This window comes from Microcebus murinus, unplaced genomic scaffold (assembly GCF_040939455.1).
Source record: "Microcebus murinus isolate Inina unplaced genomic scaffold, M.murinus_Inina_mat1.0 scaf002_hap2_Mmur4.0, whole genome shotgun sequence".
NCBI classification, from domain to species: Eukaryota; Metazoa; Chordata; class Mammalia; order Primates; family Cheirogaleidae; genus Microcebus; species Microcebus murinus.
This window is the reverse complement of record NW_027438948.1, coordinates 1052076-1076166: the sequence shown is the minus strand read 5'-3', so window position 1 is coordinate 1076166 and position 24091 is coordinate 1052076. Positions and strand designations below refer to the sequence as shown.

Genomic DNA, 24091 nt, shown 5'->3' with positions numbered 1-24091 from the left:
CAGGGGCGCCCTCCGCCGTCTAGGGCCACACCACCCTGAACGCGCCCGATCTCGTCTGGTCTCAGAAGCTAAGCAGGGTCGGGCCTGGTTAGTACTTGGATGGGAGACCGCCTGGGAATACCGGGTGCCGTAGGCTTCTTTTTTTTTTTTTTTTTTTTTTGTTTTGCCTCTTGTTCTGTCCCCTCTCTGGGAGCGAGGCGGCGGCCCGGGGCGGGGGTCACCCCCACCCTCAGCGCCCGCCGCGGTGCCTGGCGCCCCAGCCCGCACCGTGGGGCCTCCTCTTGTCCCAAGCCGCGACACCGCCGTCACGCGGCAGCATGCGTGGCTTCTGGACTGTCAGGTCTCAGACCAAAGGTCTGCTCTGTGGGAACCGACACGCTGGAGGAAACCTTGAGAGTCTGAGAGGGGAGGGAGTTCCAGAAGAAGGCCAGGATGTCATTTTGAGGGAGTATGTGACCAGAACTCGTCCCGTTGCTTTTGGGGTTCTATGGGCTACACGTAGGAATCTTTGGTGGTGGCACCTGATGTTGGGGGATCCGGAGTCACACCCAGACCTGCCCCACAGGCCTCCTTTTACTTTTCTCTTCGGATTCATTATGTTTAAAAAGTGTCTCTTATCTCTATGATTGCATTTTCTTTTCTCTCTCTTTTCAAGCAGATGATGGGAGTCCAAGTATTAAGGTGACATGTGTTGCCCGTGCCCCCCTCCCCCCTGTGTTCTTATTCATTAACCTCTGATGTTGTTCCAGCGTATTGTGGGGGTACCAATGTTAAGGTCGGGTACGTTGCCCTCTCCCAGCCTCCCCCCTCGGGTCAGAGCCTCAAGTGCGCCCATCCCCCAGTCGGTGCGCACCCACCCCATTCCTAATGGAGGTGTATGCCCATCCCCTCCCCCCACCCGCCCGACACCCACCCGATGAAGGTGATTCCTCTGTGTCCACTTGGGTGTCCGTCGGTTCGTACCCATTTGCTGGTGAGCGCGAGCACGTGGTGCTCGTGTGTCCATTCTTGGGCTACCTGGCTTACTGGAACGGGTTCCAGCTCTGGCCAGGAGAACCACGAGAGGTGCCCTCTCACCGCTGCTCCTCCTAGCTGAATAGCACTCCGTGGTGTCCACGCGCCACATTTCATTTACGCACTGGTGGGTCGATGGGCACTCGGGTCGCTTCCAGGTCTTTGCGATTGTGACTTGTGCCCTGACTCTAACCCTAACCCTTACCCAGCCCCGTCTCCTCCTCGGCCCCTGCCTGAATGACTCCTTCCCGCCCGGCCTGTCACCTGTCACCGTCCTCTGCCCCTGCCTGACACGCTCCTCCCCGCCCGGGCCGTCACCGTCCTCGGCCCCTGCCTGACGGGGCTCCTCCGTCGCCTGGGCCTTCCAAGGGCTTGGTGTGGACGCTGGTTCCAGGACGCCCTCCCAGGAACCCGGTAGCAGGGCGGCCGCAGCGTCTCGCGCCACCCAACCGTCCGCCGGCCGGCGGCCGTCGCTAAGTGGCCTGCGGGGGACGTGCCCCCACTGTGGGGCGGGCGCCCAGCCTGGTGTCTTCTCCGAGGCCCCGTGGCTGCTTTTCCCCCCCCCGCAAGGGGAGAGCCGCGGAGGTGGGGACCGCCTCCTCGTGGGGACGTACACCCAGCTCTCCACGTCGGATTCCGGGGCTCTCTGTCCTGCCAGAAGGCCCAGCTGGCCTGCGGGTCCTTAGAGTGGCAAAAACATCCGAAAACTGAGATTGAGGGTCCGGTGGTTGTCTGCACTTTTGTGCTGGGCACCCCAGGGAGGCCCGGGGGCTGGCTGGACAACGCGGTCTGCTGGGCGGGGGGGGGGGTTTGGAGGAGCAACTGATGCCCTTTGCACTTTGGGTAGCAAGTGTCTGAGGTGTCTCTGAGCCCTGCGCCATGTCGGGGGTGGGGGTGGGAGGTCGGGGGGGGGTGTGGAGGAGCAGGAGGAGGAGGAGGAGGTGGGAAGGGCCGTGGCCTGCAGTCGTGTTCCCGGGGTGGCTTCTTCCACAGGCTGCTTGGCCTGGGCTCCCTGCACCTGGGCCTTTGGAGGACTGGCCCTGTGCTTGCCAACGCTTCCCCTGCAGGGACCCAGAGCTGGGAGGTTGCATCTCTCAGCCCTGGGTCGGGCAGAGCCCCAGCGGGCCATGCCCACAACCTCTCTCAGCACGGGTCCCCCAGAAGGCTCCTTTGGGACCAGGATTCTCTTGCGGGTGACTCTTTAAGGTCTGGCCCCTGGATGGAGGGGCACCAGGAGTAGAGGAGCAGGAAGGGGAAGGGGGTGGCCGTGCGAGGGGACACTTTCAGGCCAAGTCCCAGCTTCAGCCTGATCCTCCTGGGAACCCCGGGGTGTACGTCACACCTCCTGGTTGTCCCGCTCTGAGACAAGGAGCCGGGCTTCGCATTCCCCCAGCAGCCAGTCGTGGGCTGAGGACACCTGGGGCGTTGGGAACTCCCTGGCTTCTCCTTGGCTTAACATCTGGAGCTGCTTGTGAATCGTGCCGCCACACACACCCGAGTGCAGGTGTCTTCTGCACAGACTGCGGGCCTCGCTCTTCTGAATGCCGCTAGCTCGCCACCCACCCACGGGTGAACCTGGTCAGGGTACTTTCTCTCGGGGGCAGACTCTGATCCTGGCGGGCTACCGGTGTCTCTGTTTGCTCGTTTCTTTCTTCCATTTCGGGAAAGGCTTCCTTACTGGGTGTGGAAATCTCCTATGCCTTTCCTCGCCTATTCTGTCAGCTTTAAAATTCTCTTTCAGTTGCCACCCTCACAGATGGATTAGGAAACTCTTTCCGGTGCACTCATTAGTGAAATGACCTCAATGAAGCTGGAATCCAATATCTAATCGCCGATTTTTAGCGAGTCCACACGCCAGGGTGGTCGGGGTCCAATGCAGCCCCGGCCAGGCCCAGGCCCCTTGGACTGGGCCACAGGAGGACACAGAGGAGGGTCCCGGCCCCCACGGTCGCGTTGCCGGCAGTTCTCCAAGGGCTTGGGCGTTTTCCAGAGGTAGGAGATGGAGGGGACTGATTTCTTCAGCGCCCCACTAACCACGCCACCCCACCCATGGGACACATCCCTAGAGAGACAGAGAGACGCCCCATACACTCGCTCCCCTCCCCCATGCGCTGTGCCCCAGCCCGGGCCGGGGGAATAGGCGGCAGCCCACCCACAGGGTGGGGGGCGCAGCTGAAAGGGGTTGTCGGGGAGGGCGGCCCCTGCCTGGGGTCAAAGGGCGGGCGACCCGCGCGTGCGCAATCGGCGGCGGCGGCGGCGGCGGCGGCGGCGGCGGCGGCGGCGGCGGCGGCGGCGGCGGCGGCGGCGGCGGCGGCGGCGGGGGCGGCCACGAGCTGGGGGTGGGCCAGGCGAGGAGAGGAAGGGGGCTGGAAGGTCTCCACCTTGGCGAGTCCAGCCGTGGAGGCGCATCTTGTGTGAGTGTGAGTGAGTGAGTGTGAGTGTGAGTGTGTGTGTGTGTGTGTGTGTATAGAGAGACAGCCCCCCACCCCGGCCCGCCGCTCCCTGCCCGCCCCGCCCCACCCCGCCTGTCACCCCCGTCCCTCGGAGCCCGCCGGACCCGGCCGGTGAACTCAACAGGCCCGCCCGGTGCGGGTCAGCGCCGGCGCGGGGCCTGGGGCGGGAGGAGGCGGCGGGGAAGCGCAGAGAGGCTCGGCTTCTTGAGCGGGGCAGGGGCGCCCTCCGCCGTCTAGGGCCACACCACCCTGAACGCGCCCGATCTCGTCTGGTCTCAGAAGCTAAGCAGGGTCGGGCCTGGTTAGTACTTGGATGGGAGACCGCCTGGGAATACCGGGTGCCGTAGGCTTCTTTTTTTTTTTTTTTTTTTTTTTTGTTTTGCCTCTTGTTCTGTCCCCTCTCTGGGAGCGAGGCGGCGGCCCGGGGCGGGGGTCACCCCCACCCTCAGCGCCCGCCGCGGTGCCTGGCGCCCCAGCCCGCACCGTGGGGCCTCCTCTTGTCCCAAGCCGCGACACCGCCGTCACGCGGCAGCATGCGTGGCTTCTGGACTGTCAGGTCTCAGACCAAAGGTCTGCTCTGTGGGAACCGACACGCTGGAGGAAACCTTGAGAGTCTGAGAGGGGAGGGAGTTCCAGAAGAAGGCCAGGATGTCATTTTGAGGGAGTATGTGACCAGAACTCGTCCCGTTGCTTTTGGGGTTCTATGGGCTACACGTAGGAATCTTTGGTGGTGGCACCTGATGTTGGGGGATCCGGAGTCACACCCAGACCTGCCCCACAGGCCTCCTTTTACTTTTCTCTTCGGATTCATTATGTTTAAAAAGTGTCTCTTATCTCTATGATTGCATTTTCTTTTCTCTCTCTTTTCAAGCAGATGATGGGAGTCCAAGTATTAAGGTGACATGTGTTGCCCGTGCCCCCCTCCCCCCTGTGTTCTTATTCATTAACCTCTGATGTTGTTCCAGCGTATTGTGGGGGTACCAATGTTAAGGTCGGGTACGTTGCCCTCTCCCAGCCTCCCCCCTCGGGTCAGAGCCTCAAGTGCGCCCATCCCCCAGTCGGTGCGCACCCACCCCATTCCTAATGGAGGTGTATGCCCATCCCCTCCCCCCACCCGCCCGACACCCACCCGATGAAGGTGATTCCTCTGTGTCCACTTGGGTGTCCGTCGGTTCGTACCCATTTGCTGGTGAGCGCGAGCACGTGGTGCTCGTGTGTCCATTCTTGGGCTACCTGGCTTACTGGAACGGGTTCCAGCTCTGGCCAGGAGAACCACGAGAGGTGCCCTCTCACCGCTGCTCCTCCTAGCTGAATAGCACTCCGTGGTGTCCACGCGCCACATTTCATTTACGCACTGGTGGGTCGATGGGCACTCGGGTCGCTTCCAGGTCTTTGCGATTGTGACTTGTGCCCTGACTCTAACCCTAACCCTTACCCAGCCCCGTCTCCTCCTCGGCCCCTGCCTGAATGACTCCTTCCCGCCCGGCCTGTCACCTGTCACCGTCCTCTGCCCCTGCCTGACACGCTCCTCCCCGCCCGGGCCGTCACCGTCCTCGGCCCCTGCCTGACGGGGCTCCTCCGTCGCCTGGGCCTTCCAAGGGCTTGGTGTGGACGCTGGTTCCAGGACGCCCTCCCAGGAACCCGGTAGCAGGGCGGCCGCAGCGTCTCGCGCCACCCAACCGTCCGCCGGCCGGCGGCCTTCGCTAAGTGGCCTGCGGGGGACGTGCCCCCACTGTGGGGCGGGCGCCCAGCCTGGTGTCTTCTCCGAGGCCCCGTGGCTGCTTTCCCCCCCCCCGCAAGGGGAGAGCCGCGGAGGTGGGGACCGCCTCCTCGTGGGGACGTACACCCAGCTCTCCACGTCGGATTCCGGGGCTCTCTGTCCTGCCAGAAGGCCCAGCTGGCCTGCGGGTCCTTAGAGTGGCAAAAACATCCGAAAACTGAGATTGAGGGTCCGGTGGTTGTCTGCACTTTTGTGCTGGGCACCCCAGGGAGGCCCGGGGGCTGGCTGGACAACGCGGTCTGCTGGGCGGGGGGGGGGTTTGGAGGAGCAACTGATGCCCTTTGCACTTTGGGTAGCAAGTGTCTGAGGTGTCTCTGAGCCCTGCGCCATGTCGGGGGTGGGGGTGGGAGGTCGGGGGGAGGTGTGGAGGAGCAGGAGGAGGAGGAGGAGGTGGGAAGGGCCGTGGCCTGCAGTCGTGTTCCCGGGGTGGCTTCTTCCACAGGCTGCTTGGCCTGGGCTCCCTGCACCTGGGCCTTTGGAGGACTGGCCCTGTGCTTGCCAACGCTTCCCCTGCAGGGACCCAGAGCTGGGAGGTTGCATCTCTCAGCCCTGGGTCGGGCAGAGCCCCAGCGGGCCATGCCCACAACCTCTCTCAGCACGGGTCCCCCAGAAGGCTCCTTTGGGACCAGGATTCTCTTGCGGGTGACTCTTTAAGGTCTGGCCCCTGGATGGAGGGGCACCAGGAGTAGAGGAGCAGGAAGGGGAAGGGGGTGGCCGTGCGAGGGGACACTTTCAGGCCAAGTCCCAGCTTCAGCCTGATCCTCCTGGGAACCCCGGGGTGTACGTCACACCTCCTGGTTGTCCCGCTCTGAGACAAGGAGCCGGGCTTCGCATTCCCCCAGCAGCCAGTCGTGGGCTGAGGACACCTGGGGCGTTGGGAACTCCCTGGCTTCTCCTTGGCTTAACATCTGGAGCTGCTTGTGAATCGTGCCGCCACACACACCCGAGTGCAGGTGTCTTCTGCACAGACTGCGGGCCTCGCTCTTCTGAATGCCGCTAGCTCGCCACCCACCCACGGGTGAACCTGGTCAGGGTACTTTCTCTCGGGGGCAGACTCTGATCCTGGCGGGCTACCGGTGTCTCTGTTTGCTCGTTTCTTTCTTCCATTTCGGGAAAGGCTTCCTTACTGGGTGTGGAAATCTCCTATGCCTTTCCTCGCCTATTCTGTCAGCTTTAAAATTCTCTTTCAGTTGCCACCCTCACAGATGGATTAGGAAACTCTTTCCGGTGCACTCATTAGTGAAATGACCTCAATGAAGCTGGAATCCAATATCTAATCGCCGATTTTTAGCGAGTCCACACGCCAGGGTGGTCGGGGTCCAATGCAGCCCCGGCCAGGCCCAGGCCCCTTGGACTGGGCCACAGGAGGACACAGAGGAGGGTCCCGGCCCCCACGGTCGCGTTGCCGGCAGTTCTCCAAGGGCTTGGGCGTTTTCCAGAGGTAGGAGATGGAGGGGACTGATTTCTTCAGCGCCCCACTAACCACGCCACCCCACCCATGGGACACATCCCTAGAGAGAGAGAGAGACGCCCCATACACTCGCTCCCCTCCCCCATGCGCTGTGCCCCAGCCCGGGCCCGGGGGAATAGGCGGCAGCCCACCCACAGGGTGGGGGGCGCAGCTGAAAGGGGTTGTCGGGGAGGGCGGCCCCTGCCTGGGGTCAAAGGGCGGGCGACCCGCGCGTGCGCAATCGGCGGCGGCGGCGGCGGCGGCGGCGGCGGCGGGGGCGGCCACGAGCTGGGGGTGGGCCAGGCGAGGAGAGGAAGGGGGCTGGAAGGTCTCCACCTTGGCGAGTCCAGCCGTGGAGGCGCATCTTGTGTGAGTGTGAGTGAGTGAGTGTGAGTGTGAGTGTGTGTGTGTGTGTGTGTGTATAGAGAGACAGCCCCCCACCCCGGCCCGCCGCTCCCTGCCCGCCCCGCCCCACCCCGCCTGTCACCCCCGTCCCTCGGAGCCCGCCGGACCCGGCCGGTGAACTCAACAGGCCCGCCCGGTGCGGGTCAGCGCCGGCGCGGGGCCTGGGGCGGGAGGAGGCGGCGGGGAAGCGCAGAGAGGCTCGGCTTCTTGAGCGGGGCAGGGGCGCCCTCCGCCGTCTAGGGCCACACCACCCTGAACGCGCCCGATCTCGTCTGGTCTCAGAAGCTAAGCAGGGTCGGGCCTGGTTAGTACTTGGATGGGAGACCGCCTGGGAATACCGGGTGCCGTAGGCTTCTTTTTTTTTTTTTTTTTTTTTTTTTGTTTTGCCTCTTGTTCTGTCCCCTCTCTGGGAGCGAGGCGGCGGCCCGGGGCGGGGGTCACCCCCACCCTCAGCGCCCGCCGCGGTGCCTGGCGCCCCAGCCCGCACCGTGGGGCCTCCTCTTGTCCCAAGCCGCGACACCGCCGTCACGCGGCAGCATGCGTGGCTTCTGGACTGTCAGGTCTCAGACCAAAGGTCTGCTCTGTGGGAACCGACACGCTGGAGGAAACCTTGAGAGTCTGAGAGGGGAGGGAGTTCCAGAAGAAGGCCAGGATGTCATTTTGAGGGAGTATGTGACCAGAACTCGTCCCGTTGCTTTTGGGGTTCTATGGGCTACACGTAGGAATCTTTGGTGGTGGCACCTGATGTTGGGGGATCCGGAGTCACACCCAGACCTGCCCCACAGGCCTCCTTTTACTTTTCTCTTCGGATTCATTATGTTTAAAAAGTGTCTCTTATCTCTATGATTGCATTTTCTTTTCTCTCTCTTTTCAAGCAGATGATGGGAGTCCAAGTATTAAGGTGACATGTGTTGCCCGTGCCCCCCTCCCCCCTGTGTTCTTATTCATTAACCTCTGATGTTGTTCCAGCGTATTGTGGGGGTACCAATGTTAAGGTCGGGTACGTTGCCCTCTCCCAGCCTCCCCCCTCGGGTCAGAGCCTCAAGTGCGCCCATCCCCCAGTCGGTGCGCACCCACCCCATTCCTAATGGAGGTGTATGCCCATCCCCTCCCCCCACCCGCCCGACACCCACCCGATGAAGGTGATTCCTCTGTGTCCACTTGGGTGTCCGTCGGTTCGTACCCATTTGCTGGTGAGCGCGAGCACGTGGTGCTCGTGTGTCCATTCTTGGGCTACCTGGCTTACTGGAACGGGTTCCAGCTCTGGCCAGGAGAACCACGAGAGGTGCCCTCTCACCGCTGCTCCTCCTAGCTGAATAGCACTCCGTGGTGTCCACGCGCCACATTTCATTTACGCACTGGTGGGTCGATGGGCACTCGGGTCGCTTCCAGGTCTTTGCGATTGTGACTTGTGCCCTGACTCTAACCCTAACCCTTACCCAGCCCCGTCTCCTCCTCGGCCCCTGCCTGAATGACTCCTTCCCGCCCGGCCTGTCACCTGTCACCGTCCTCTGCCCCTGCCTGACACGCTCCTCCCCGCCCGGGCCGTCACCGTCCTCGGCCCCTGCCTGACGGGGCTCCTCCGTCGCCTGGGCCTTCCAAGGGCTTGGTGTGGACGCTGGTTCCAGGACGCCCTCCCAGGAACCCGGTAGCAGGGCGGCCGCAGCGTCTCGCGCCACCCAACCGTCCGCCGGCCGGCGGCCGTCGCTAAGTGGCCTGCGGGGGACGTGCCCCCACTGTGGGGCGGGCGCCCAGCCTGGTGTCTTCTCTGAGGCCCCGTGGCTGCTTTTCCCCCCCCCCGCAAGGGGAGAGCCGCGGAGGTGGGGACCGCCTCCTCGTGGGGACGTACACCCAGCTCTCCACGTCGGATTCCGGGGCTCTCTGTCCTGCCAGAAGGCCCAGCTGGCCTGCGGGTCCTTAGAGTGGCAAAAACATCCGAAAACTGAGATTGAGGGTCCGGTGGTTGTCTGCACTTTTGTGCTGGGCACCCCAGGGAGGCCCGGGGGCTGGCTGGACAACGCGGTCTGCTGGGCGGGGGGGGGGGTTTGGAGGAGCAACTGATGCCCTTTGCACTTTGGGTAGCAAGTGTCTGAGGTGTCTCTGAGCCCTGCGCCATGTCGGGGGTGGGGGTGGGAGGTCGGGGGGGGTGGAGGAGCAGGAGGAGGAGGAGGAGGAGGAGGTGGGAAGGGCCGTGGCCTGCAGTCGTGTTCCCGGGGTGGCTTCTTCCACAGGCTGCTTGGCCTGGGCTCCCTGCACCTGGGCCTTTGGAGGACTGGCCCTGTGCTTGCCAACGCTTCCCCTGCAGGGACCCAGAGCTGGGAGGTTGCATCTCTCAGCCCTGGGTCGGGCAGAGCCCCAGCGGGCCATGCCCACAACCTCTCTCAGCACGGGTCCCCCAGAAGGCTCCTTTGGGACCAGGATTCTCTTGCGGGTGACTCTTTAAGGTCTGGCCCCTGGATGGAGGGGCACCAGGAGTAGAGGAGCAGGAAGGGGAAGGGGGTGGCCGTGCGAGGGGACACTTTCAGGCCAAGTCCCAGCTTCAGCCTGATCCTCCTGGGAACCCCGGGGTGTACGTCACACCTCCTGGTTGTCCCGCTCTGAGACAAGGAGCCGGGCTTCGCATTCCCCCAGCAGCCAGTCGTGGGCTGAGGACACCTGGGGCGTTGGGAACTCCCTGGCTTCTCCTTGGCTTAACATCTGGAGCTGCTTGTGAATCGTGCCGCCACACACACCCGAGTGCAGGTGTCTTCTGCACAGACTGCGGGCCTCGCTCTTCTGAATGCCGCTAGCTCGCCACCCACCCACGGGTGAACCTGGTCAGGGTACTTTCTCTCGGGGGCAGACTCTGATCCTGGCGGGCTACCGGTGTCTCTGTTTGCTCGTTTCTTTCTTCCATTTCGGGAAAGGCTTCCTTACTGGGTGTGGAAATCTCCTATGCCTTTCCTCGCCTATTCTGTCAGCTTTAAAATTCTCTTTCAGTTGCCACCCTCACAGATGGATTAGGAAACTCTTTCCGGTGCACTCATTAGTGAAATGACCTCAATGAAGCTGGAATCCAATATCTAATCGCCGATTTTTAGCGAGTCCACACGCCAGGGTGGTCGGGGTCCAATGCAGCCCCGGCCAGGCCCAGGCCCCTTGGACTGGGCCACAGGAGGACACAGAGGAGGGTCCCGGCCCCCACGGTCGCGTTGCCGGCAGTTCTCCAAGGGCTTGGGCGTTTTCCAGAGGTAGGAGATGGAGGGGACTGATTTCTTCAGCGCCCCACTAACCACGCCACCCCACCCATGGGACACATCCCTAGAGAGACAGAGAGACGCCCCATACACTCGCTCCCCTCCCCCATGCGCTGTGCCCCAGCCCGGGCCCGGGGGAATAGGCGGCAGCCCACCCACAGGGTGGGGGGCGCAGCTGAAAGGGGTTGTCGGGGAGGGCGGCCCCTGCCTGGGGTCAAAGGGCGGGCGACCCGCGCGTGCGCAATCGGCGGCGGCGGCGGCGGCGGCGGCGGGGGCGGCCACGAGCTGGGGGTGGGCCAGGCGAGGAGAGGAAGGGGGCTGGAAGGTCTCCACCTTGGCGAGTCCAGCCGTGGAGGCGCATCTTGTGTGAGTGTGAGTGAGTGAGTGTGAGTGTGAGTGTGTGTGTGTGTGTGTGTGTATAGAGAGACAGCCCCCCACCCCGGCCCGCCGCTCCCTGCCCGCCCCGCCCCACCCCGCCTGTCACCCCCGTCCCTCGGAGCCCGCCGGACCCGGCCGGTGAACTCAACAGGCCCGCCCGGTGCGGGTCAGCGCCGGCGCGGGGCCTGGGGCGGGAGGAGGCGGCGGGGAAGCGCAGAGAGGCTCGGCTTCTTGAGCGGGGCAGGGGCGCCCTCCGCCGTCTAGGGCCACACCACCCTGAACGCGCCCGATCTCGTCTGGTCTCAGAAGCTAAGCAGGGTCGGGCCTGGTTAGTACTTGGATGGGAGACCGCCTGGGAATACCGGGTGCCGTAGGCTTCTTTTTTTTTTTTTTTTTTTTTTTTGTTTTGCCTCTTGTTCTGTCCCCTCTCTGGGAGCGAGGCGGCGGCCCGGGGCGGGGGTCACCCCCACCCTCAGCGCCCGCCGCGGTGCCTGGCGCCCCAGCCCGCACCGTGGGGCCTCCTCTTGTCCCAAGCCGCGACACCGCCGTCACGCGGCAGCATGCGTGGCTTCTGGACTGTCAGGTCTCAGACCAAAGGTCTGCTCTGTGGGAACCGACACGCTGGAGGAAACCTTGAGAGTCTGAGAGGGGAGGGAGTTCCAGAAGAAGGCCAGGATGTCATTTTGAGGGAGTATGTGACCAGAACTCGTCCCGTTGCTTTTGGGGTTCTATGGGCTACACGTAGGAATCTTTGGTGGTGGCACCTGATGTTGGGGGATCCGGAGTCACACCCAGACCTGCCCCACAGGCCTCCTTTTACTTTTCTCTTCGGATTCATTATGTTTAAAAAGTGTCTCTTATCTCTATGATTGCATTTTCTTTTCTCTCTCTTTTCAAGCAGATGATGGGAGTCCAAGTATTAAGGTGACATGTGTTGCCCGTGCCCCCCTCCCCCCTGTGTTCTTATTCATTAACCTCTGATGTTGTTCCAGCGTATTGTGGGGGTACCAATGTTAAGGTCGGGTACGTTGCCCTCTCCCAGCCTCCCCCCTCGGGTCAGAGCCTCAAGTGCGCCCATCCCCCAGTCGGTGCGCACCCACCCCATTCCTAATGGAGGTGTATGCCCATCCCCTCCCCCCACCCGCCCGACACCCACCCGATGAAGGTGATTCCTCTGTGTCCACTTGGGTGTCCGTCGGTTCGTACCCATTTGCTGGTGAGCGCGAGCACGTGGTGCTCGTGTGTCCATTCTTGGGCTACCTGGCTTACTGGAACGGGTTCCAGCTCTGGCCAGGAGAACCACGAGAGGTGCCCTCTCACCGCTGCTCCTCCTAGCTGAATAGCACTCCGTGGTGTCCACGCGCCACATTTCATTTACGCACTGGTGGGTCGATGGGCACTCGGGTCGCTTCCAGGTCTTTGCGATTGTGACTTGTGCCCTGACTCTAACCCTAACCCTTACCCAGCCCCGTCTCCTCCTCGGCCCCTGCCTGAATGACTCCTTCCCGCCCGGCCTGTCACCTGTCACCGTCCTCTGCCCCTGCCTGACACGCTCCTCCCCGCCCGGGCCGTCACCGTCCTCGGCCCCTGCCTGACGGGGCTCCTCCGTCGCCTGGGCCTTCCAAGGGCTTGGTGTGGACGCTGGTTCCAGGACGCCCTCCCAGGAACCCGGTAGCAGGGCGGCCGCAGCGTCTCGCGCCACCCAACCGTCCGCCGGCCGGCGGCCGTCGCTAAGTGGCCTGCGGGGGACGTGCCCCCACTGTGGGGCGGGCGCCCAGCCTGGTGTCTTCTCTGAGGCCCCGTGGCTGCTTTTCCCCCCCCCCGCAAGGGGAGAGCCGCGGAGGTGGGGACCGCCTCCTCGTGGGGACGTACACCCAGCTCTCCACGTCGGATTCCGGGGCTCTCTGTCCTGCCAGAAGGCCCAGCTGGCCTGCGGGTCCTTAGAGTGGCAAAAACATCCGAAAACTGAGATTGAGGGTCCGGTGGTTGTCTGCACTTTTGTGCTGGGCACCCCAGGGAGGCCCGGGGGCTGGCTGGACAACGCGGTCTGCTGGGGGGGGGGGGTTTGGAGGAGCAACTGATGCCCTTTGCACTTTGGGTAGCAAGTGTCTGAGGTGTCTCTGAGCCCTGCGCCATGTCGGGGGTGGGGGTGGGAGGTCGGGGGGGGGGGTGGAGGAGCAGGAGGAGGAGGAGGAGGAGGAGGTGGGAAGGGCCGTGGCCTGCAGTCGTGTTCCCGGGGTGGCTTCTTCCACAGGCTGCTTGGCCTGGGCTCCCTGCACCTGGGCCTTTGGAGGACTGGCCCTGTGCTTGCCAACGCTTCCCCTGCAGGGACCCAGAGCTGGGAGGTTGCATCTCTCAGCCCTGGGTCGGGCAGAGCCCCAGCGGGCCATGCCCACAACCTCTCTCAGCACGGGTCCCCCAGAAGGCTCCTTTGGGACCAGGATTCTCTTGCGGGTGACTCTTTAAGGTCTGGCCCCTGGATGGAGGGGCACCAGGAGTAGAGGAGCAGGAAGGGGAAGGGGGTGGCCGTGCGAGGGGACACTTTCAGGCCAAGTCCCAGCTTCAGCCTGATCCTCCTGGGAACCCCGGGGTGTACGTCACACCTCCTGGTTGTCCCGCTCTGAGACAAGGAGCCGGGCTTCGCATTCCCCCAGCAGCCAGTCGTGGGCTGAGGACACCTGGGGCGTTGGGAACTCCCTGGCTTCTCCTTGGCTTAACATCTGGAGCTGCTTGTGAATCGTGCCGCCACACACACCCGAGTGCAGGTGTCTTCTGCACAGACTGCGGGCCTCGCTCTTCTGAATGCCGCTAGCTCGCCACCCACCCACGGGTGAACCTGGTCAGGGTACTTTCTCTCGGGGGCAGACTCTGATCCTGGCGGGCTACCGGTGTCTCTGTTTGCTCGTTTCTTTCTTCCATTTCGGGAAAGGCTTCCTTACTGGGTGTGGAAATCTCCTATGCCTTTCCTCGCCTATTCTGTCAGCTTTAAAATTCTCTTTCAGTTGCCACCCTCACAGATGGATTAGGAAACTCTTTCCGGTGCACTCATTAGTGAAATGACCTCAATGAAGCTGGAATCCAATATCTAATCGCCGATTTTTAGCGAGTCCACACGCCAGGGTGGTCGGGGTCCAATGCAGCCCCGGCCAGGCCCAGGCCCCTTGGACTGGGCCACAGGAGGACACAGAGGAGGGTCCCGGCCCCCACGGTCGCGTTGCCGGCAGTTCTCCAAGGGCTTGGGCGTTTTCCAGAGGTAGGAGATGGAGGGGACTGATTTCTTCAGCGCCCCACTAACCACGCCACCCCACCCATGGGACACATCCCTAGAGAGAGAGAGAGACGCCCCATACACTCGCTCCCCTCCCCCATGCGCTGTGCCCCAGCCCGGGCCCGGGGGAATAGGCGGCAGCCCACCCACAGGGTGGGGGGCGCAGCTGAAAGGGGTTGTCGGGGAGGGCGGCCCCTGCCTGGGGTCAAAGGGCGGGCGACCCGCGCGTGCGCAATCGGCGGCGGCGGCGGCGGCGGCGGCGGCGGCGGCGGCGGGGGCGGCCACGAGCTGGGGGTGGGCCAGGCGAGGAGAGGAAGGGGGCTGGAAGGTCTCCACCTTGGCGAGTCCAGCCGTGGAGGCGCATCTTGTGTGAGTGTGAGTGTGTGTGTGTGTGTGTGTGTGTGTGTGTGTGTGTGTGTATAGAGAGACAGCCCCCCACCCCGGCCCGCCGCTCCCTGCCTGCCCCGCCCCACCCCGCCTGTCACCCCAGTCCCTCGGAGCCCGCCGGACCCGGCCGGTGAACTCAACAGGCCCGCCCGGTGCGGGTCAGCGCCGGCGCGGGGCCTGGGGCGGGAGGAGGCGGCGGGGAAGCGCAGAGAGGCTCGGCTTCTTGAGCGGGGCAGGGGCGCCCTCCGCCGTCTAGGGCCACACCACCCTGAACGCGCCCGATCTCGTCTGGTCTCAGAAGCTAAGCAGGGTCGGGCCTGGTTAGTACTTGGATGGGAGACCGCCTGGGAATACCGGGTGCCGTAGGCTTCTTTTTTTTTTTTTTTTTTTTTTTTGTTTTGCCTCTTGTTCTGTCCCCTCTCTGGGAGCGAGGCGGCGGCCCGGGGCGGGGGTCACCCCCACCCTCAGCGCCCGCCGCGGTGCCTGGCGCCCCAGCCCGCACCGTGGGGCCTCCTCTTGTCCCAAGCCGCGACACCGCCGTCACGCGGCAGCATGCGTGGCTTCTGGACTGTCAGGTCTCAGACCAAAGGTCTGCTCTGTGGGAACCGACACGCTGGAGGAAACCTTGAGAGTCTGAGAGGGGAGGGAGTTCCAGAAGAAGGCCAGGATGTCATTTTGAGGGAGTATGTGACCAGAACTCGTCCCGTTGCTTTTGGGGTTCTATGGGCTACACGTAGGAATCTTTGGTGGTGGCACCTGATGTTGGGGGATCCGGAGTCACACCCAGACCTGCCCCACAGGCCTCCTTTTACTTTTCTCTTCGGATTCATTATGTTTAAAAAGTGTCTCTTATCTCTATGATTGCATTTTCTTTTCTCTCTCTTTTCAAGCAGATGATGGGAGTCCAAGTATTAAGGTGACATGTGTTGCCCGTGCCCCCCTCCCCCCTGTGTTCTTATTCATTTACCTCTGATGTTGTTCCAGCGTATTGTGGGGGTACCAATGTTAAGGTCGGGTACGTTGCCCTCTCCCAGCCTCCCCCCTCGGGTCAGAGCCTCAAGTGCGCCCATCCCCCAGTCGGTGCGCACCCACCCCATTCCTAATGGAGGTGTATGCCCATCCCCTCCCCCCACCCGCCCGACACCCACCCGATGAAGGTGATTCCTCTGTGTCCACTTGGGTGTCCGTCGGTTCGTACCCATTTGCTGGTGAGCGCGAGCACGTGGTGCTCGTGTGTCCATTCTTGGGCTACCTGGCTTACTGGAACGGGTTCCAGCTCTGGCCAGGAGAACCACGAGAGGTGCCCTCTCACCGCTGCTCCTCCTAGCTGAATAGCACTCCGTGGTGTCCACGCGCCACATTTCATTTACGCACTGGTGGGTCGATGGGCACTCGGGTCGCTTCCAGGTCTTTGCGATTGTGACTTGTGCCCTGACTCTAACCCTAACCCTTACCCAGCCCCGTCTCCTCCTCGGCCCCTGCCTGAATGACTCCTTCCCGCCCGGCCTGTCACCTGTCACCGTCCTCTGCCCCTGCCTGACACGCTCCTCCCCGCCCGGGCCGTCACCGTCCTCGGCCCCTGCCTGACGGGGCTCCTCCGTCGCCTGGGCCTTCCAAGGGCTTGGTGTGGACGCTGGTTCCAGGACGCCCTCCCAGGAACCCGGTAGCAGGGCGGCCGCAGCGTCTCGCGCCACCCAACCGTCCGCCGGCCGCCGGCCGTCGCTAAGTGGCCTGCGGGGGACGTGCCCCCACTGTGGGGCGGGCGCCCAGCCTGGTGTCTTCTCTGAGGCCCCGTGGCTGCTTTCCCCCCCCCCGCAAGGGGAGAGCCGCGGAGGTGGGGACCGCCTCCTCGTGGGGACGTACACCCAGCTCTCCACGTCGGATTCCGGGGCTCTCTGTCCTGCCAGAAGGCCCAGCTGGCCTGCGGGTCCTTAGAGTGGCAAAAACATCCGAAAACTGAGATTGAGGGTCCGGTGGTTGTCTGCACTTTTGTGCTGGGCACCCCAGGGAGGCCCGGGGGCTGGCTGGACAACGCGGTCTGCTGGGCGGGGGGGGGGTTGGAGGAGCAACTGATGCCCTTTGCACTTTGGGTAGCAAGTGTCTGAGGTGTCTCTGAGCCCTGCGCCATGTCGGGGGTGGGGGTGGGAGGTCGGGGGGGGGTGGAGGAGCAGGAGGAGGAGGAGGAGGAGGAGGTGGGAAGGGCCGTGGCCTGCAGTCGTGTTCCCGGGGTGGCTTCTTCCACAGGCTGCTTGGCCTGGGCTCCCTGCACCTGGGCCTTTGGAGGACTGGCCCTGTGCTTGCCAACGCTTCCCCTGCAGGGACCCAGAGCTGGGAGGTTGCATCTCTCAGCCCTGGGTCGGGCAGAGCCCCAGCGGGCCATGCCCACAACCTCTCTCAGCACGGGTCCCCCAGAAGGCTCCTTTGGGACCAGGATTCTCTTGCGGGTGACTCTTTAAGGTCTGGCCCCTGGATGGAGGGGCACCAGGAGTAGAGGAGCAGGAAGGGGAAGGGGGTGGCCGTGCGAGGGGACACTTTCAGGCCAAGTTCCAGCTTCAGCCTGATCCTCCTGGGAACCCCGGGGTGTACGTCACACCTCCTGGTTGTCCCGCTCTGAGACAAGGAGCCGGGCTTCGCATTCCCCCAGCAGCCAGTCGTGGGCTGAGGACACCTGGGGCGTTGGGAACTCCCTGGCTTCTCCTTGGCTTAACATCTGGAGCTGCTTGTGAATCGTGCCGCCACACACACCCGAGTGCAGGTGTCTTCTGCACAGACTGCGGGCCTCGCTCTTCTGAATGCCGCTAGCTCGCCACCCACCCACGGGTGAACCTGGTCAGGGTACTTTCTCTCGGGGGCAGACTCTGATCCTGGCGGGCTACCGGTGTCTCTGTTTGCTCGTTTCTTTCTTCCATTTCGGGAAAGGCTTCCTTACTGGGTGTGGAAATCTCCTATGCCTTTCCTCGCCTATTCTGTCAGCTTTAAAATTCTCTTTCAGTTGCCACCCTCACAGATGGATTAGGAAACTCTTTCCGGTGTACTCATTAGTGAAATGACCTCAATGAAGCTGGAATCCAATATCTAATCGCCGATTTTTAGCGAGTCCACACGCCAGGGTGGTCGGGGTCCAATGCAGCCCCGGCCAGGCCCAGGCCCCTTGGACTGGGCCACAGGAGGACACAGAGGAGGGTCCCGGCCCCCACGGTCGCGTTGCCGGCAGTTCTCCAAGGGCTTGGGCGTTTTCCAGAGGTAGGAGATGGAGGGGACTGATTTCTTCAGCGCCCCACTAACCACGCCACCCCACCCATGGGACACATCCCTAGAGAGACAGAGAGACGCCCCATACACTCGCTCCCCTCCCCCATGCGCTGTGCCCCAGCCCGGGCCCGGGGGAATAGGCGGCAGCCCACCCACAGGGTGGGGGGCGCAGCTGAAAGGGGTTGTCGGGGAGGGCGGCCCCTGCCTGGGGTCAAAGGGCGGGCGACCCGCGCGTGCGCAATCGGCGGCGGCGGCGGCGGCGGCGGCGGGGGCGGCCACGAGCTGGGGGTGGGCCAGGCGAGGAGAGGAAGGGGGCTGGAAGGTCTCCACCTTGGCGAGTCCAGCCGTGGAGGCGCATCTTGTGTGAGTGTGAGTGAGTGAGTGTGAGTGTGAGTGTGTGTGTGTGTGTGTGTGTATAGAGAGACAGCCCCCCACCCCGGCCCGCCGCTCCCTGCCCGCCCCGCCCCACCCCGCCTGTCACCCCCGTCCCTCGGAGCCCGCCGGACCCGGCCGGTGAACTCAACAGGCCCGCCCGGTGCGGGTCAGCGCCGGCGCGGGGCCTGGGGCGGGAGGAGGCGGCGGGGAAGCGCAGAGAGGCTCGGCTTCTTGAGCGGGGCAGGGGCGCCCTCCGCCGTCTAGGGCCACACCACCCTGAACGCGCCCGATCTCGTCTGGTCTCAGAAGCTAAGCAGGGTCGGGCCTGGTTAGTACTTGGATGGGAGACCGCCTGGGAATACCGGGTGCCGTAGGCTTCTTTTTTTTTTTTTTTTTTTTTTTTGTTTTGCCTCTTGTTCTGTCCCCTCTCTGGGAGCGAGGCGGCGGCCCGGGGCGGGGGTCACCCCCACCCTCAGCGCCCGCCGCGGTGCCTGGCGCCCCAGCCCGCACCGTGGGGCCTCCTCTTGTCCCAAGCCGCGACACCGCCGTCACGCGGCAGCATGCGTGGCTTCTGGACTGTCAGGTCTCAGACCAAAGGTCTGCTCTGTGGGAACCGACACGCTGGAGGAAACCTTGAGAGTCTGAGAGGGGAGGGAGTTCCAGAAGAAGGCCAGGATGTCATTTTGAGGGAGTATGTGACCAGAACTCGTCCCGTTGCTTTTGGGGTTCTATGGGCTACACGTAGGAATCTTTGGTGGTGGCACCTGATGTTGGGGGATCCGGAGTCACACCCAGACCTGCCCCACAGGCCTCCTTTTACTTTTCTCTTCGGATTCATTATGTTTAAAAAGTGTCTCTTATCTCTATGATTGCATTTTCTTTTCTCTCTCTTTTCAAGCAGATGATGGGAGTCCAAGTATTAAGGTGACATGTGTTGCCCGTGCCCCCCTCCCCCCTGTGTTCTTATTCATTTACCTCTGATGTTGTTCCAGCGTATTGTGGGGGTACCAATGTTAAGGTCGGGTACGTTGCCCTCTCCCAGCCTCCCCCCTCGGGTCAGAGCCTCAAGTGCGCCCATCCCCCAGTCGGTGCGCACCCACCCCATTCCTAATGGAGGTGTATGCCCATCCCCTCCCCCCACCCGCCCGACACCCACCCGATGAAGGTGATTCCTCTGTGTCCACTTGGGTGTCCGTCGGTTCGTACCCATTTGCTGGTGAGCGCGAGCACGTGGTGCTCGTGTGTCCATTCTTGGGCTACCTGGCTTACTGGAACGGGTTCCAGCTCTGGCCAGGAGAACCACGAGAGGTGCCCTCTCACCGCTGCTCCTCCTAGCTGAATAGCACTCCGTGGTGTCCACGCGCCACATTTCATTTACGCACTGGTGGGTCGATGGGCACTCGGGTCGCTTCCAGGTCTTTGCGATTGTGACTTGTGCCCTGACTCTAACCCTAACCCTTACCCAGCCCCGTCTCCTCCTCGGCCCCTGCCTGAATGACTCCTTCCCGCCCGGCCTGTCACCTGTCACCGTCCTCTGCCCCTGCCTGACACGCTCCTCCCCGCCCGGGCCGTCACCGTCCTCGGCCCCTGCCTGACGGGGCTCCTCCGTCGCCTGGGCCTTCCAAGGGCTTGGTGTGGACGCTGGTTCCAGGACGCCCTCCCAGGAACCCGGTAGCAGGGCGGCCGCAGCGTCTCGCGCCACCCAACCGTCCGCCGGCCGCCGGCCGTCGCTAAGTGGCCTGCGGGGGACGTGCCCCCACTGTGGGGCGGGCGCCCAGCCTGGTGTCTTCTCTGAGGCCCCGTGGCTGCTTTTCCCCCCCCCCGCAAGGGGAGAGCCGCGGAGGTGGGGACCGCCTCCTCGTGGGGACGTACACCCAGCTCTCCACGTCGGATTCCGGGGCTCTCTGTCCTGCCAGAAGGCCCAGCTGGCCTGCGGGTCCTTAGAGTGGCAAAAACATCCGAAAACTGAGATTGAGGGTCCGGTGGTTGTCTGCACTTTTGTGCTGGGCACCCCAGGGAGGCCCGGGGGCTGGCTGGACAACGCGGTCTGCTGGGCGGGGGGGGGGTTTGGAGGAGCAACTGATGCCCTTTGCACTTTGGGTAGCAAGTGTCTGAGGTGTCTCTGAGCCCTGCGCCATGTCGGGGGTGGGGGTGGGAGGTCGGGGGGGGGTGGAGGAGCAGGAGGAGGAGGAGGAGGAGGAGGTGGGAAGGGCCGTGGCCTGCAGTCGTGTTCCCGGGGTGGCTTCTTCCACAGGCTGCTTGGCCTGGGCTCCCTGCACCTGGGCCTTTGGAGGACTGGCCCTGTGCTTGCCAACGCTTCCCCTGCAGGGACCCAGAGCTGGGAGGTTGCATCTCTCAGCCCTGGGTCGGGCAGAGCCCCAGCGGGCCATGCCCACAACCTCTCTCAGCACGGGTCCCCCAGAAGGCTCCTTTGGGACCAGGATTCTCTTGCGGGTGACTCTTTAAGGTCTGGCCCCTGGATGGAGGGGCACCAGGAGTAGAGGAGCAGGAAGGGGAAGGGGGTGGCCGTGCGAGGGGACACTTTCAGGCCAAGTCCCAGCTTCAGCCTGATCCTCCTGGGAACCCCGGGGTGTACGTCACACCTCCTGGTTGTCCCGCTCTGAGACAAGGAGCCGGGCTTCGCATTCCCCCAGCAGCCAGTCGTGGGCTGAGGACACCTGGGGCGTTGGGAACTCCCTGGCTTCTCCTTGGCTTAACATCTGGAGCTGCTTGTGAATCGTGCCGCCACACACACCCGAGTGCAGGTGTCTTCTGCACAGACTGCGGGCCTCGCTCTTCTGAATGCCGCTAGCTCGCCACCCACCCACGGGTGAACCTGGTCAGGGTACTTTCTCTCGGGAGCAGACTCTGATCCTGGCGGGCTACCGGTGTCTCTGTTTGCTCGTTTCTTTCTTCCATTTCGGGAAAGGCTTCCTTACTGGGTGTGGAAATCTCCTATGCCTTTCCTCGCCTATTCTGTCAGCTTTAAAATTCTCTTTCAGTTGCCACCCTCACAGATGGATTAGGAAACTCTTTCCGGTGCACTCATTAGTGAAATGACCTCAATGAAGCTGGAATCCAATATCTAATCGCCGATTTTTAGCGAGTCCACACGCTAGGGTGGTCGGGGTCCAATGCAGCCCCGGCCAGGCCCAGGCCCCTTGGACTGGGCCACAGGAGGACACAGAGGAGGGTCCCGGCCCCCACGGTCGCGTTGCCGGCAGTTCTCCAAGGGCTTGGGCGTTTTCCAGAGGTAGGAGATGGAGGGGACTGATTTCTTCAGCGCCCCACTAACCACGCCACCCCACCCATGGGACACATCCCTAGAGAGAGAGAGAGACGCCCCATACACTCGCTCCCCTCCCCCATGCGCTGTGCCCCAGCCCGGGCCCGGGGGAATAGGCGGCAGCCCACCCACAGGGTGGGGGGCGCAGCTGAAAGGGGTTGTCGGGGAGGGCGGCCCCTGCCTGGGGTCAAAGGGCGGGCGACCCGCGCGTGCGCAATCGGCGGCGGCGGCGGCGGCGGCGGCGGCGGCGGCGGCGGCGGCGGCGGCGGGGGCGGCCACGAGCTGGGGGTGGGCCAGGCGAGGAGAGGAAGGGGGCTGGAAGGTCTCCACCTTGGCGAGTCCAGCCGTGGAGGCGCATCTTGTGTGAGTGTGAGTGTGTGTGTGTGTGTGTGTGTGTGTGTGTGTGTGTATAGAGAGACAGCCCCCCACCCCGGCCCGCCGCTCCCTGCCCGCCCCGCCCCACCCCGCCTGTCACCCCCGTCCCTCGGAGCCCTCCCGCCCGGTGCGGGTCAGCGCCGGCGCGGGGCCTGGGGCGGGAGGAGGCGGCGGGGAAGCGCAGAGAGGCTTGGCTTCTTGAGCGGGGCAGGGGCGCCCTCCGCCGTCTAGGGCCACACCACCCTGAACGCGCCCGATCTCGTCTGGTCTCAGAAGCTAAGCAGGGTCGGGCCTGGTTAGTACTTGGATGGGAGACCGCCTGGGAATACCGGGTGCCGTAGGCTTCTTTTTTTTTTTTTTTTTTTTTTTTGTTTTGCCTCTTGTTCTGTCCCCTCTCTGGGAGCGAGGCGGCGGCCCGGGGCGGGGGTCACCCCCACCCTCAGCGCCCGCCGCGGTGCCTGGCGCCCCAGCCCGCACCGTGGGGCCTCCTCTTGTCCCAAGCCGCGACACCGCCGTCACGCGGCAGCATGCGTGGCTTCTGGACTGTCAGGTCTCAGACCAAAGGTCTGCTCTGTGGGAACCGACACGCTGGAGGAAACCTTGAGAGTCTGAGAGGGGAGGGAGTTCCAGAAGAAGGCCAGGATGTCATTTTGAGGGAGTATGTGACCAGAACTCGTCCCGTTGCTTTTGGGGTTCTATGGGCTACACGTAGGAATCTTTGGTGGTGGCACCTGATGTTGGGGGATCCGGAGTCACACCCAGACCTGCCCCACAGGCCTCCTTTTACTTTTCTCTTCGGATTCATTATGTTTAAAAAGTGTCTCTTATCTCTATGATTGCATTTTCTTTTCTCTCTCTTTTCAAGCAGATGATGGGAGTCCAAGTATTAAGGTGACATGTGTTGCCCGTGCCCCCCTCCCCCCTGTGTTCTTATTCATTTACCTCTGATGTTGTTCCAGCGTATTGTGGGGGTACCAATGTTAAGGTCGGGTACGTTGCCCTCTCCCAGCCTCCCCCCTCGGGTCAGAGCCTCAAGTGCGCCCATCCCCCAGTCGGTGCGCACCCACCCCATTCCTAATGGAGGTGTATGCCCATCCCCTCCCCCCACCCGCCCGACACCCACCCGATGAAGGTGATTCCTCTGTGTCCACTTGGGTGTCCGTCGGTTCGTACCCATTTGCTGGTGAGCGCGAGCACGTGGTGCTCGTGTGTCCATTCTTGGGCTACCTGGCTTACTGGAACGGGTTCCAGCTCTGGCCAGGAGAACCACGAGAGGTGCCCTCTCACCGCTGCTCCTCCTAGCTGAATAGCACTCCGTGGTGTCCACGCGCCACATTTCATTTACGCACTGGTGGGTCGATGGGCACTCGGGTCGCTTCCAGGTCTTTGCGATTGTGACTTGTGCCCTGACTCTAACCCTAACCCTTACCCAGCCCCGTCTCCTCCTCGGCCCCTGCCTGAATGACTCCTTCCCGCCCGGCCTGTCACCTGTCACCGTCCTCTGCCCCTGCCTGACACGCTCCTCCCCGCCCGGGCCGTCACCGTCCTCGGCCCCTGCCTGACGGGGCTCCTCCGTCGCCTGGGCCTTCCAAGGGCTTGGTGTGGACGCTGGTTCCAGGACGCCCTCCCAGGAACCCGGTAGCAGGGCGGCCGCAGCGTCTCGCGCCACCCAACCGTCCGCCGGCCGCCGGCCGTCGCTAAGTGGCCTGCGGGGGACGTGCCCCCACTGTGGGGCGGGCGCCCAGCCTGGTGTCTTCTCTGAGGCCCCGTGGCTGCTTTCCCCCCCCCCGCAAGGGGAGAGCCGCGGAGGTGGGGACCGCCTCCTCGTGGGGACGTACACCCAGCTCTCCACGTCGGATTCCGGGGCTCTCTGTCCTGCCAGAAGGCCCAGCTGGCCTGCGGGTCCTTAGAGTGGCAAAAACATCCGAAAACTGAGATTGAGGGTCCGGTGGTTGTCTGCACTTTTGTGCTGGGCACCCCAGGGAGGCCCGGGGGCTGGCTGGACAACGCGGTCTGCTGGGCGGGGGGGGGGTTTGGAGGAGCAACTGATGCCCTTTGCACTTTGGGTAGCAAGTGTCTGAGGTGTCTCTGAGCCCTGCGCCATGTCGGGGGTGGGGGTGGGAGGTCGGGGGGGGGTGGAGGAGCAGGAGGAGGAGGAGGAGGAGGAGGTGGGAAGGGCCGTGGCCTGCAGTCGTGTTCCCGGGGTGGCTTCTTCCACAGGCTGCTTGGCCTGGGCTCCCTGCACCTGGGCCTTTGGAGGACTGGCCCTGTGCTTGCCAACGCTTCCCCTGCAGGGACCCAGAGCTGGGAGGTTGCATCTCTCAGCCCTGGGTCGGGCAGAGCCCCAGCGGGCCATGCCCACAACCTCTCTCAGCACGGGTCCCCCAGAAGGCTCCTTTGGGACCAGGATTCTCTTGCGGGTGACTCTTTAA

At 63.7% G+C, this 24091-nt stretch overlaps 7 non-coding genes across 7 annotated transcripts; all 7 read left to right on the top strand.

The window, feature by feature from the left end:
* Nucleotides 1-17: 17 nt before the first annotated feature.
* On the top strand, nucleotides 18-136 carry LOC142866200 (5S ribosomal RNA). The gene has a single exon (XR_012916241.1). It is a non-coding gene; the product is annotated as a 5S ribosomal RNA (ribosomal RNA).
* A 3562-nt stretch (nucleotides 137-3698) lies between these two features.
* LOC142866199 (5S ribosomal RNA) lies at nucleotides 3699-3817 on the top strand. The gene has a single exon (XR_012916240.1). It is a non-coding gene; the product is annotated as a 5S ribosomal RNA (ribosomal RNA).
* Nucleotides 3818-7336: 3519 nt separating this feature from the next.
* On the top strand, nucleotides 7337-7455 carry LOC142866198 (5S ribosomal RNA). Its single transcript, XR_012916239.1, has one exon. It is a non-coding gene; the product is annotated as a 5S ribosomal RNA (ribosomal RNA).
* Nucleotides 7456-10974: 3519 nt separating this feature from the next.
* On the top strand, nucleotides 10975-11093 carry LOC142866197 (5S ribosomal RNA). The gene has a single exon (XR_012916238.1). It is a non-coding gene; the product is annotated as a 5S ribosomal RNA (ribosomal RNA).
* A 3528-nt stretch (nucleotides 11094-14621) lies between these two features.
* LOC142866195 (5S ribosomal RNA) lies at nucleotides 14622-14740 on the top strand. Its single transcript, XR_012916236.1, has one exon. It is a non-coding gene; the product is annotated as a 5S ribosomal RNA (ribosomal RNA).
* A 3516-nt stretch (nucleotides 14741-18256) lies between these two features.
* Nucleotides 18257-18375, top strand: LOC142866194 (5S ribosomal RNA). The gene has a single exon (XR_012916235.1). It is a non-coding gene; the product is annotated as a 5S ribosomal RNA (ribosomal RNA).
* Nucleotides 18376-21884: 3509 nt separating this feature from the next.
* Nucleotides 21885-22003, top strand: LOC142866193 (5S ribosomal RNA). The gene has a single exon (XR_012916234.1). It is a non-coding gene; the product is annotated as a 5S ribosomal RNA (ribosomal RNA).
* Nucleotides 22004-24091: the final 2088 nt, after the last annotated feature.